Raw genomic sequence first — 14,577 nt, 5'->3', positions numbered from 1 at the left:
GTCTGCCTTGAAGGTCTCTGACATACCCTGGAGACATTTTCCCCATGGTGTTGGGGATTAACATTAGGCTCCTGGCTACTTATGCAAATTTCTGTAGCTGGCTTAAATTTCTCCTCAAAAAACTTTTCTTTTTTTTTTCCTTCTCCTCAAATTTTTTCTTCTACTTCAATTCTACTCTTTCCTGTTGTAAATGTCTTTCTAGTCTTAAAAAAAAAAAAAAAAAAACTATTACAGCCAGGCTTGGTGGCTTATACCTGTAATCTCAGCACTTTGGGAGGCCGAGGCAGGTGGCTCACAAGGTCAGGAGTTCAAGAACAGCCTGACCAACATAGTGAAACCCTGTCTCTACTAAAAAAAATACAAAAAATAATTGGGCTTGGTGGCATGCACCTGTAATCTCAGCTACTCAGGAGGCTGAGGCAGGAAAATCGCTTGAACCTGGGAGGCAGAGGTTGCAGTGAGCAGAGATCACACCACTGCACTCCAGCCTGGAGACAGAGAAAGACTGTCTCAAAAAAAAAAAAAAAAAAAAAAGCTATTACTACCCTGTGAGGATGATTCCTCCTTTCCTCCTTGTAATGAAGAGTGATGGGAAATTTGTCTCCATGGCTGGGAGTAGGCCTGAAAATTCTGTAAGTATTTTGTGTTGGCCAAAGCAGGCTCACTCTGAGTGTCTTTCATCTTTGGTGCATGCTAGAGCACTAACATATCAGTCAGAGAAGAAAGACTTTCTTCGATTTTGTAATCCTGTGACACCACTTTTAGTACAGTGGCTGGTAGCAACTCCTTGGTAACTCTTCAGAATTATGAGAATTGGGCAAAGTTGATGGCTGCTACCCATCAGAGCATGAGTCCAGTTTATGACCGTGAATTGATCTTGTGACTCTCCCCTGATGTGGACTTGTGTTTCTGCCAGAAGCTTTGCTCCAGCTACTGAGGAAGCCAAAGTTTTGGAAATAGAAAGTGCTTGCTAAGAGATGACTAGATTTGCTCCTACTATACAAATAGTAAGTGTAGTGTGGTTTTAGGAGATGAGTATTTCCCAGAAATGACAGAATGTTGGACCTAAAAGGTTCTGTGGCAGTTTGGGAGGTGACAGTTAATAGCTGTGAAAGTTGTTGTCTCTTCGAAACTCATGAAACGAGCCGCTTTTCTGAATGCCTCTGAAGGAACAAAGAAGTCACTGGCACTTGACTGCAAAATGCTAAAAAGTTTCTGGTTCCAACATTATACAGCCAGCATCAGGTGTTTTCTTTTTTCGTAAATCTGGGATGTGATGTGGGAGAGGTTTTTGTGTTTTCCTATGAGAAAAAAGAAAGCAGAAAAGAAAGTAAACATTTTGAAATGGCAAATCTATTCCATCCTCCCTCCCCTCTGAATCCAGCAATCAAAAAATTGTGAATTTTTACATTTTAATTTTTTCATTGTCAGTATTCAGCATAACTGTGAACTTTTTAAAGGAGCTGTTTTATTTGTTGGGAACCCCCTTACTGTTTAGATACTGCTAAGTGAGATATCATTGCTTAATTTTTCCAAGGGCTAAGTCAGTAATATGCTGGACAGTTGAATACATGCAGGTAAGACAAAGAAATGAGACCTGGGCCTAGTCCAAGCCCAAAAAGGATGGAAGTAAAATCAGAATTCCCCTACAACTTCAGACTAGGAACCACTAAATGCAGTGAGATGGAAAGGCTACTATTCCTAAATATTTAGTATTTATTTGATTTAGTCATTGTCCATCTTATCAGTTACCCTCAAAATATTCTTTTGAGCAGTAAGTTAAAGCTGTTTTTAGCTCGCAGTTGATTGACTACCAGTACTCAAGCCATTTCAGCTGTTGGACCTCACCTTTAATTAAAATAAAAAAGATTCCTATGAAAAACTTGAGAATGAAATCCTGGTTGTAGTTATTCCTGTACTTCTGCATTAGTCTAAGACTGAAACTTTGCATTCACTCTGGAAAGAACATCAGAACCATTTCGACCATGTTATGCTGCACAATAAGGCGTAGTTCAAACGGTAACTTTTTTTGATCCCAGGTATTTTTATTATAGCGTTTTCTGACAGTCTACTGGAAAAGCAGTTTTCATCCTGCTTGGGGATCTGGGGATGTCTAAATATTTCTAAACTTCTAGAGTGCTTCCCGCATGAACTAAAGATAACAGGTAAGTAGGTTTCATTGGAACTGCATTAAATCGACATCTGAAATGTTCACTGCTTATTATTTGATCTTTTTTTTTTCTTTTTTTCTTTTTTTTTTTATTGCATTTTAGGTTTTGGGGTACATGTGAAAAACATGCAAGGTTGTTGCATAGGTACATATGTGACAGTGTGATTTGCTGCCTTCCTCCCCTTCACCTATATCTGGCATTTCTCCCCATGCTATCCCTCCCCAACTCCCCACCCCCCTCTATCCCCCCTCTCCCCCCCAACAGACCCCAGTGTATAGTGCTCCCCTCCCTGTGTCCATGTGTTCTCATTGTTCAACACCCACCTATGAGTGAGAACATGTGGTGTTTGATTTTCTGTTCTTGTGTCAGTTTGCTGAGAATGATGGTTTCCAGGTTCATCCATGTCCCTACATTTAACTTCCAAATAAATCATCGGTTGAAACCGAGGTGGGGGACGCACGTGGGAACGCACCAGGAACGCATCAGCTTCTGCACTACAACTCCCAGAAGGCGCCGCGGCCAGGAAGCCGCTTCTGGATGGGCCTTCCCGCCCCTAGCTGGGGCTTGGCATAGTGGGGGCGCCGCGGCGGTGGCCGGGCGCCGAGTGTGGGTGGCCTGAGCGCCGCGGGTGACACCTACAGGGCTTCTCCCCGCCTGGACCGGACGCCGTTCCAAAGCGCGCCCTCCACTCGCACTGCTTGTTGGGCTCATCATGAAGCGCCTGGGCTCCGTGCAGCGGAAAATGCCGTGTGTGTTTGCGACGGAGGTGAAAGAGGAGCCTTCCGCCAAAAGGGAGCATCAGGTAAGCGGCAGCGCCGGGTAGGCTGGGCGGCCCGCGTGGGCTTCTCCCAGCGGCGCTGGCTCAGTGCGAACCCGGCGACGGCGGCTGGACGCGTTAGAACTGCCCTGCAGGCCAGGAGCCTCTGTAGGTTTCGTTGGGGAGGTCTGGGTTGGAAGTCTTATACGCCCTGAGTACAAGTCCAGGTTCTTGTACTTTTGTTAGTTGTAAGGCAGGGCATTTGCGAGAGAATTTTCCTGATCAGGAGATTCAAACTTGCCCTCGCAGGGAAATGGAAAAACCACAGGTCAGCACCTGTGGGTTTCAGGTCAGCACCTTTTGGGGAAACCTAATCAGATAATTGCCACAGTCCAAGCTTTACTACTTTTCAAAAGTGCAGTGAGAAAGGGGGGATATTATAAGACTTGCTTTACCTGTTACGTCGGAACCATTGGCGGTGTTGACAGTAGCCTAATTAGGTCACTGAAGATCAGACCTCATGTTACCAGTAATTACTTAATTTATTCTCTCAAGGTTTTCTATTGTAGCAACGTGTTTTCTATATAATGTGCCCTCGGTAAATGCTAGTGAGTGAATAACAAGTAACCTATATTAAGGCAATTCTTTCATATTGTACTATAAAACGTTGTAGTCTTTGATCAGTAGAATCCCCAGTCATTAGTTGGGTGCTTCCCAACTTTGTTGATTACATACAAAATCCACGTGTCCATTGGAAATCCACCTCACTTGAGTTTCATCACTGCCACTGGCCTTCTCATCTTCTAGACTAAAATGTGTTTAAGGCAGATTGTCCTGTTATCTTTAGTCCCAGCCTGTAGGACCTGACACGTGGTAGGCACTGGATAAATATTTGTTGAATTAAATAATGAACCCTGGAATCATTTCAGGCCAATTTTCCCTTCACCTTGATGCTTTTTACCTTATAGCATCTGATCTTTTCATTCTTTCTACTGCTGTCACTGCTGTTATAGTTAATATTTCATATCCTGCCCATTGCACTACCTAATTGGTCTTACTTGCCAGTCTGATCATCACCATGTTCTTTCCTTGTCTAAATACCACAGTTATTACTCAGTGTTTGTAGCAGCAATCAGCCTTTTTTTTTTTAGCTGTAATAAATAATGTAATCCATATAAAACATTATCATCTGTGTTAGTATTTCACTCTACTGTGATTTCCAACTTTGTATGTTAGAGGGGAGTAGTTTGTAAAAATATTCTCCACCAGGGAAAATAAGCAGCCCCTTCTCTTACCTTTCTGCAATTAAAACAGCTTACAGTATTGTTTATAGCATAGCATCCACATTCTTAATTATAATTCAGGGCCTCCCACTAATGAGGCTCAGTCTATCCTCCATCCTTCTTAAAGTGAATTCTCTGTTTTAGCCATCTGTTTCATCCAGTGAACATATCAACCACAATCCTGTCTCAGATTTTTGCTCAGACTGTTCACTCTGGGTCACCTCTAGAATGTTTTTAATTTTTCAAGTCAGTTCTTCTCCATAAAATCTTAAATCAACTTAGTCATCTCAGTAATTTCTCCTACCCAGAAATTGTAGAGGGACACTCAATTGATATTCACTATTTTAATACATGTACTTTTTCCCCCCAGTAATAGTCTAAAGTCTTGATGACAGGTAGAGAAGGAGAATTTTATGTACCCCTCAGTGTCTCATGTTGTCCTTTGCACATGTGGATAGCAAAGACCAGATAATTGATTTTTATGGAAGGAATGTTTATACTCATCAGGAGCTCCATGGGGCAATCTTTCCCCCAGGATCTTTGATAAATTTAGATACACACACACTGCTATTGGACCAGACCCTGTGGCTCTACTTCCCTGGGTTAAATTGATATCCTTTGATACCAGAGTCATAAGTTAGTGAAAACCGGTTATATTTTTAAAGTACTGAATCCCTACTAGATGGTTATATTTTAAAAGTATTGAATACTTTCAATATACTTTCAGTACTAGAGTACTGAAATATACTTTCAATATACTTTCAGTACTTTGAGTACTTTCAATAGTACTTTCAGTACTAGAAGGGACTAATTTCTTAGTTTACCTGGTTGAAATAGTACCTTAGTCTTAAGCACACACACAGCAGTATGTTTATATAGTACAGTGTTGTTTCACTTTGTAAGATGTTGTTACTTCAGATATAACTGTAGAAATTGCCTAAGTCTTCTTCAGCAATGAAAATGAATTATAGATAAAAAGTTGGTAGGAACCCAAGAAACTGTCTTTTTCTCATCCTTGGTGCCTTTTTTTCTTCCTGACAGTAGAAAAATCATAAATATGTCAACAGCTCACTACTGGTAAAGCTGAAAGGGACAAGAAGAGGGTACCCTCAAAGCAAACACATTCAAAGGAAAAACAAAAGACAGGTGATTCTTGGTAGTTTTAAAAGTGAAAATTGTTAGGGGGAAAACATGAAAAAAAGAAAATCAGCTTCAGATCTTGAGTACTCATTGTGCAAAGACTTAGAACTAAAATGGTACTGAAGTATATGGTGTAACATCGCTAATATGGTCTAGTGGGCCAGCTTGCGCTATCTGTGGGGCTGTATTTACTGGAGTACCGATGTGAGGTCTTGCCTAAGAGGTGATGCCAGCAGGTCTTACTTCTTTTTTATATTCTAACTGCATAGTCTAGGACAAGGCTGTTCACAAACTAGATGCTCAAACTTTGTTGAATGAGTTACCACAAAGATTTTTAGATCAATGTAGACTTCTGAATACAACTTTCAAAGTAAACAATTCATCAGACTACATGAGGAAGTCAGGTAACTGTAAGAAAACTACTGTCAAAGTGAAGCCTAACTCAAGAGTCAAGAGATTTGTTTTATAGAGGAGATTTTTCTTTTGCCATCTTGAACATTTTTTAAGTAAGTAAATAAACCATAGCTGATACAGCTCAGAAATTTAAGTTTGTAGAACTGTCATGTCTCATATAAATCACTATTAATGGTAGGAAACCATCGGGGTTAACTTTCCTTTCAAGCAGATAATATATTTTCTAAGACCATTTGTTGAATGTTATGATGATACATTTGAAGATTTTTAGGATATAAAACTGAATCAAGGATCAAATTGTTCTGAAAATTAAGAAGCTTTTAAACTGTGTGATCTGTAATGTTTAGACAGCGATGCAAGTTCTGTAACAATCGAGGTATACTAATGATAATTGCTTTATGAAAAGGATGAAAATCATAGTTTAGACAACTTATGCTTATAATAGCAGTTGTTTATCACGAAGTTGAGGAGGAAAAACATCTGAAGTTGAAGAGGAAAAAAGGAAATCCAGAAATTCATTTTACTTTGGCTCTTAAAGAAACTTCTGGGTAGCAAATAGAAACTGATGTCAGTTAATATTGAGAAAAATGCACTGAAAAAGAGAAAAGAAGTATGCCAAAAGGTTCTTGTGATACGTCTGAATGGTGATGAAGTGGGTGATTCATCTATGCCTTTCTACATTTCATTTTCAGATTTTCTATAATGAGCATGTATTAGCTTTGCAAGAAAAAATGGTTAAAAAAAAAAAGGCAAAAACAAAGTATGAACTATCTTCCATCTATTTTGCCTGCTCCCTGAGAATTTGCCCTGAGACAGGAGTATATTACCACATCCTTGCTGAGACTCCTTATGAATCAAGTCTTAATTGAAAAACAAGTTTTGTAGATCACAAAAATGTTTGTGCTTATAAAAAAGGGGGAAGTCTCATGTATTGAAGAGTAGATTGATTCTTGGGAAAACTGAAAATTATGATTGAAAGACACTGGTATTGTATACCAGGAGCACCTATGGAGTTAACGTTGATTAAACAACGTTTAATCTAGTTTTACCTTCACTCAGATCTAGACACAGTGGCTGCCTTAAATTCTTCAGACACATCAAAAAACCTCCTGAGTTGGGACCTTTTGTTTTCCTCAGATATTTACATAGTATTCCCTTGCTTCAAGTTTGCCCAAGGTTGCCTCCTCAAAGAAAGCTTCCCTTTCCACCATATCCAAAATAGCACCTCATCCCCCTTTCCTTTACCCATTTGTTTTTCTCTTTAGCACTTGTTTGTCATAGCTAACATACCATGCACTGTGCTGCTTTTGTCTCCCTCATTAAAATACAAGTTTCACCAAAGACAGGTACTTTTTTGTTCACCTCTGTATTTCCAGTGTTGAAGACAATGCTTAATCCATAGTAGGCATTTAGTAAATAATTGTCAGGTATATGATTAAATATACTGAATGCCTGTGCTAGGGTTGCAGTGCTGCAAAGAACAAAGGTGCATAAAGAAACGGAAATAATTACAGAATTATGTAGAAAATCAGATGTTGCTGTGGTAGCATAGAAGGGAGGGAACAATTCAGAACTTCACAGAAGAAATATTTTTAAATCATTCTGAAGGATGAACAGCAGACCATCACTTAAAACTAATGAAATTAAGAATATTTCAGGTGAGCATGTGTGCAAAAACATAGAGGCTGTCTATCCTAAACCGGTTTTCTCTCTTTCTTTTTTTAAGCCATTTAAAGTTTTGGCAACTGAAACTATAAGTCACAAGGCATTAGATGCAGATATATACAGTGCAATTCCAACAGAAAAAGTGGATGGAACATGTTGTTATGTTACTACCTATCAAGGTAAAATAAAACTATAATATTTACTGTAAATGTTACTTATTTTTCTTAATCACTTTATAGACTATATGATATGAGGCATTTGCTCTTCATAAACCCTTGGAAACCCAAGTATAGTAGCCAAACAAAAAGGTCACAATTGTTACAGTTTACCTAAATTATTATTGTACTTTCTTCTTGGGGAAAAAACGGTAAACTAAAACATTTACCTAATACCCATTAAGGGCACAGGCAGTATGGTACTTGATATATCTCCAGTTTGTACAAGTAGCCTCTCCATTTCACAGATAAGAAAAATGAGGCCAGGTTACAGGCATGGTGACTCAGGCCTGTAATCCCAGCCCTTTGGGAGGCCAAGGTGGGTGGGTCATCTGAGGTCAGGAGTTTCAGACCAGCCTAGCCAATATGGCGAAACCCGGCCTCTACTGAAAATACAAAAATAAGCTGGGCATGGTGGTGCATGCCTGTAATCCCAGCTACAAGGGAGGCTGAGGCAGGAGAATTGCTTGAACCCAGGAGGCAGAGGCTATAGTGACCCAAGATCGCGCCATTGCACTCTAGCCTAGAGGACAAGAGGGAGACTCTATTTCAAAAAAAGAAAAGAAAAATGAGGCTCAGTGAACTTAAATAATTTATCCAAGACCGTATAGTGACTGAATGACTGAACTGTCAGTGGAACCTATGTTTGTGGGACCCTTAAGCTTGTTCTTCCTGCATTGATTCCAGTGGCTTTATTACTTTTGTCAGCGTCTCTAATTAGTTTCATTTTAATGTATTTTAACAGAAATGCAAATAGAAATTTTCAGTCATTTTAAGAAGAAATGTATGGAAAAGAGATTTTTTTGTGATTATTTTTGGATGGTGAGATTACCTTTCACTTCCAGAAAAAAAACAGCATCTGGACGCAGTCCTTGGACATTAAATAGGCGTCTGGACACATTCCTTGTATCAGGAAATTCATGAAATGCAGTAAAATAAATCTAACTGTGCTAAAATGTGCATAATATTTGCCATCTTAACCATTTTTAAGTATGCAGTTCAGTGGCATTAAGTATGTTTACATCGTTGTGCTACTATCACCACCCTCCATCTCAAGAACTGTTTTCGTCTTATAAAACTGAAATGCTACCCATGAAACAACAACTCCTTATTCTCCTACCACGCCCCTTGTAACCGGCATTCTACTTTCTGTCTCTATGAATTTGACTACTCTAGGTACTTCATATAGGTAGAATCATACAGTGTTTATTTTTTGTGACTGGCTTATTTCACTTAGCATAATGTCCTTAAGGTTCATTCATGTTGGTAGCATGTATCAGAATTTCACTCCTTTTTAAAGGAATGGAATTAATATTCCATTGCGTGTATCTAGCACATTTTGTTTATCCAGTCAACCATTGGTGGACAGTTGGGTTGCTTTCATCTTTTGACTATTGCGAATAATGCCACTGTAAACAGATGTGAACAGATATCTGAGGCTCTGCTCCCAGTTCTTGTGGGTATATATATCCAGAAGTGGAATTACTGGATCATATGGAAATTCTAAATTAATTTTTTGAGGAGCAACCATACTGTTTTGCATAGTGGTCGCAACTATTTACATTTCTACCAACGGTGCACAAAGGTTCCAGTTTTTCAGTTTCCTCACCAGCACTTATTTTCTGCCTTTCTCTGTTTGGGTTGTTTTTGTTTTTGGGTAGTAACCATACTAATGAATGTAAATGAATTGCATTTTTTATGTTTACTGGTAAAAAAGAAACAAAAGGTCCACTGAACCAGAAATGATAATATAATACAGTTTTAATCTGGTTCTTCATATTATTTATCTGGATAGCTAATAAGTAGTACAGAATATCAGGACCAACGTATAGCAGTTTCTTTATAAACCCTGGATTTGTATATTTGAGAAAACTGTAAAAGATTTTTCAGAAATTGATGTCTATTAAGAAACTATAGTGTGTATCACTATGCATGATGATGGCAATTACTGGGTTAGAATTTAACTGCTAAAGTAAGTCACAGAATGCAAAGTGACAATGCTTACAAATCCACATTTATTACTGCTAAAGGATACACAATATACCAGTGGTATTAAAAGTAAAGATGTGTATTATAGCCAAGGACTGTCTCACAGCAAGGAGTATGGCGAGGCCAGGTAAAAGCTACTATACTTCAAAGTTGCTTTGAAGCCTTGGCAGGACACATTTTCTCAGATCAGGAACCACTTATGTGTTCAGACAAACACCTTGGAACCAGGGAATGCAAAATGGAGTTACAGCTGGGGATTTTTATATATTTGCTGGTCATGTAGGTAGGCATCTTGCTGCTAAGTAACCAGCTTCAGCAGCAGAGCCTATCAGGGGTCTCAGACCAGGTGCAAGCTATGAGTCTCACTCTTAACAATAAAGAACACTAGCACAGTGCCCTGCAACTCCTCAGATCCATGAGTACAAATCAACATTATTAGTATTTTCATACCTTGAAGAGGGGTCAGTGCAATGCAAAACAGCTCAGCCTGATTCCAGCTGTGTCAGAATTAACCTTTAAAGCACAGTGTAATGTTTGGGGAGTGGTGGTGAATACAGTTATCTGGTTATGTTTCCATTTTGTAGAGGTAGCTTCCGTGGTCCATAAATGCTGCTTACTCATAAAATATGAGTATGCAATGCCCTTATAAAAAATATCATATATTTACTTTTTGTCTCCTGTCCTCATTCTTTAACCAGAGAAGTAATTCTTCTCATAGCATCAAGTACCGCTAGGTGGTATATATTCTTATATTGCATATTTCCCTTTAGCTTCTTTGAGAAATTAGCCTCCTGTTTATTGAAAAATTCTATTCTGAAATGTCTTTCAAGATAAGTTTTGTTTACTTCATTCTTTTGCTTTTGTTATTACTTTTTTAGATCAGCCATACCTTTGGGCTCGACTAGATAGAAAACCAAACAAACAAGCTGAAAAAAGATTCAAAAATTTTCTACATTCAAAAGGAAACCCAAAAGGTTAGTTTTTAACTTTTCATGTTTAAATAGCTGAAATCCGTGGCGTATTTATTGATATGGTATTTCTGTACATTATATCTTTCTGTATAATTTAAGCAATTTAGAATGCTTTTATATATAAAAAGGATATTATTGAAAAATATTGTAAAATATTTTCCTAATATTTGTCACTGAGTCTATTAAAACATACAAATCACTACATATATATTGAAGTGAATGACACATTTTGTGTAAGAGACAAATATGTAATTTTATAAATCAAGTGTAATTAAAATCTCAGGAAATTAATATCTTTAATTATTAAAATGCTTTTAAATATCTGTAGTAGATATATACACTCACTGTATACACATTAATGTGTTTATATTTGTATTCATAGTATATTAAAAATTCATGAATCTAATACTTAATGGAATGTTGGTTACTTTAGTTAAACTGTTAAATACTGTATACAAATGGGGTATATGAAATTGAATATTTAAAGTGTTAGTATTCTAACCGTAAGTACGGTCACATTGTGGTGATAATGAATGGAGAATAATTGTATCATCCCCGATAGGAGGTTTTAGTAGCTGTTCCCATTTTGATTCTGTTTAGTATTTTATGTTTTTTAAAGCATCACCACATATAACATTATCTCTTTTTAGAATTTTTTTGGAACGTTGAGGAGGACTTCAAACCAGCTCCAGAGTGCTGGATACCAGCAAAGGAAATAGAACAAATAAATGGAAACCCAGTGCCTGATGAAAACGGACACATTCCTGGTACCATGATGTCTCTTCTAATGCAGTTTTGCGTTTACTAGTAAAATGATCAAAATATCCATTCAATCAGAAATTACAGAATTTAATTTTAACCTGGTTCTTCATTAGTATGTATAGCACAGAATTTCTGAATCAAATTTATGTAAAGTCCTATATATCAAAGATGCTTCATATCAAGAACGTCCTCTTAGCTTTAGAATCTTTTCTAAGATGGCCATTTTTTACTAGCTGTAGTCTGTGACAATAAAGCGTCTAATGAGAATAGCCTTGAGGCCAGGTGCAGTGTCTCATATCTGTAATCCTAGCACTTTGGGAGGCTGAGGTGGATGGATTGCTTGAACCTAGGAGTTTAAGACAAACCTGTGCAACATAGTGAAACCCTGTCTCTACAAAAAAATACAAAAAATTAGCTGGGCATGGCAGTGTGCGCCTGTAGTCTCAGCTACTCGGGTGACTAATATGGGAATCAGCTGAGCCCTGGAAGTTGAGGCTGCAGTGAACCATGATCATGCCCCAGCACTCTAGCCTGAGCATTGGACTGTGACCTTGTCTCAAAAAAACAAGAAGAGGGAATAGCTTCCAGGTTCTTGTCAGGTTGGATGAGATGATCTAGTCTGAAATGAGATCTCAAGAAGTGTCTATACCATTAGGGATAACAAATAGTCTATGTGCGTGTGTGCATGCGTGTGTGCGTGCGTGTGTGCGTGCGTGTGTGTAGATCCCAGAGTATCTCAGAGGGAGTTAAAAATAGTTGTCTCACAAGTTGTTTTTCTTGGGATGGGAAAATTTTGCAAAGGTATGCTGAATAGAAAGGTATCCCAAATTAAGGTTATAGGTCCTCAAGTGGTATGTCTTGAGTGCCCATTATGTGCAAAGTCCTCTTAGTTTCTGGTAATACAAAAATGCAGGTCAGAACCCTTGTCCTCAATGATCTTTAATTAGACATCGGGAGAAATCAACCAATAGTAGTATGATTTAAGAACTAACAGGAATGAATGCATCAGGTACCACTGGAGAAAAGAGGAGGAATTGCTCATTCAGCTTGTGTTTAAGAGGGAAGATCAGCTTAGGCAAACTCCCAGGAAGAGGAGAGGGCATGCGGTATTTTGGATGTTTTATATAACACTTCATTGCAGCTGGAATGTTCAGGGTATATGACATCATGAAGCGGCTATAAAAGTTGAGGCTGGGCCAGGCGCAGTGGCTCACACCTGTAATCCTGGCACTTTGGGAGGCTGCGGTGGGTGGATCACCTGAGGTCAGGGGTTCGAGACCAGCCTGACCAACATGGAGAGACCCCCATCTCTACTAAAAATACAAAAAAAATTGCCAGGCGTGGTGGTATATGCCTGTAATCCCAGCTACTCGGGAGGCTGAGGCAGGAGAATCGCTTGAATCCAGGAGGGAAAGGTTGCGGTGAGCCAAGATCACGCCATTGCACTCCAGCCTGGGCAACAGGAGCGAAACTCCATCTCAAAAAAAAAATAAAAAGTTGAGGCTGGAAGTGGGGTGGGCTCAGATCTTAAAGGCCCTTTTATTCTATCTAAAGGAGTTTCAAGTTTATCCTGAACATAATAATTTTTAATCAGTGGTACAGCAAAACTAAATTTAAGTTTTACAAACAGAACTATGACAAAAGTGGGTTGGATTTCACTGGAGGCTAGCAGACCAGCAAAGAAGTTATTACAGTAATCTAGGGTGAATAATGAAGGGAGCCAGTTCTGGCAACAAGAATGAGAAGGGTAATAGCAATAACATTCAATAAACATGGCATCAGTAAATTGTTCAGTATATATTGGAACAGTTTAATGAACTTGGAACACTTACTGCACTATATCCATTGTCCCTGAAGCTTGAGAGAAGGTAGAGAGAAAACTTATTTTATAAAAAATTTTGAGTGCTATGTCTTAGAACAGTGCTCAATTCTTACTAAGGTGAATTTTCTAGTAAGAGAATGCTAGGTGGTGCTCTGTAGTGAATAACAGGTTAATTCTATAGAACAAAAAATGAACCCTTATGATTTTTAAAAACGTAATAAACTGTTAACTTTCCCATTGATTTTTAAAGGAATATATCTTTGTGATAGACACCCAGAAAACATGGGAAATTTACAACAAAAATAGAAATTACCTGTAGTTTCAATCCAAAGAAAAATGATGTAATAAAAAATAACTTTCTTCTTTATATGATAGGTTGGGTACCAGTAGAAAAAAAACAACAAACAGTATTGCTGGCACTCCTCCGTAGTTAATTATGAATTTGAAATTGCCCTGGTACTAAAACATCATCCTGATGATTCTGGACTTTTGGAAATTAGTGCAGTGCCACTATCGGATCTCTTAGAACAAACACTGGAGCTCATAGGAACAAATATCAATGGAAACCCATGTGGTGAGTGAAGGCTTTTTCTTGTTCAGTTACAGTAACTGTCATTTATAGAGAACTTTCTAGGGTCAACTTAAAAAACAAACCCATGCTAAAGAAACGACTAACAAATTTGAGTTAGTTTCCTAGGATTATACCTATTTCTGTTAACTTTACATTCATAGAAAAAACCATTTTATTAGTCCAAAAGGTTGATTTTTATCCTTATTCTTTCCTATAATAATATTACACAACTGTGTATGAAAAGTAATGAGTCAGGTGTAACACCCTTGCTTTTTAAAATTCAGGTGAGTTGAGTCAGTTGATGAAAATGCACTTTTCTTTGTTATGATAGCATCAATTTGCATAGCCAGGGGTGTAAAGTAAGTAAAGAATGGCAATGAATACCACGTCAAGTATCAAAATATATATCATGATGAATTGAGTGCAAGTCCTGAGAGCACTATGGGTTACCTTGCTGACAAGGGGATGGGAAGACAGACCTAAAGACACTAAAGCTGTAATAGGAAAATCCTATGTAGAGATCAAAAGTAGACTTCCAGGTGTAAAGAAGCTAAGATCGTAGTTAGACAAGTTATCAGAGATGCAGTACAGCTCTTTAGCAAACATTGAAGAATAGTTTAATGTGGCCAGTGCCACACTGGTACCAAAGGTTGGTAGACTTTTTCTGCAAAATGCCAGATTAGGTATTTTAAGTTTTATGGGCCACTCTTCTGAAAGGAGGTACAGACTGTACTTACATGAGTGGGTGTGGCCGTGTTCCATGGAAACTATTTACAGAAAAAAAAAGGTCTAGACTTGGCCTGCAGGTCATAGTTTG

At 38.2% G+C, this 14,577-nt stretch overlaps 1 pseudogene; it reads left to right on the top strand.

The window, feature by feature from the left end:
• Window positions 1–2,791: 2,791 nt before the first annotated feature.
• The window catches only part of LOC135275364 (RNA ligase 1-like), a 15,376-nt pseudogene continuing 3,590 nt past the window's right edge, over window positions 2,792–14,577 (top strand).

This window comes from Aotus nancymaae, unplaced genomic scaffold (genome assembly GCF_030222135.1).
Source record: "Aotus nancymaae isolate 86718 unplaced genomic scaffold, 86718_ANA_hifiasm-v0.15.2.pri h1tg000016l, whole genome shotgun sequence".
NCBI classification, from domain to species: domain Eukaryota; kingdom Metazoa; phylum Chordata; class Mammalia; order Primates; family Aotidae; genus Aotus; species Aotus nancymaae.
The sequence above is the reverse complement of the archived record's forward strand: the minus strand, read 5'-3'. Positions and strand labels throughout refer to the sequence as shown.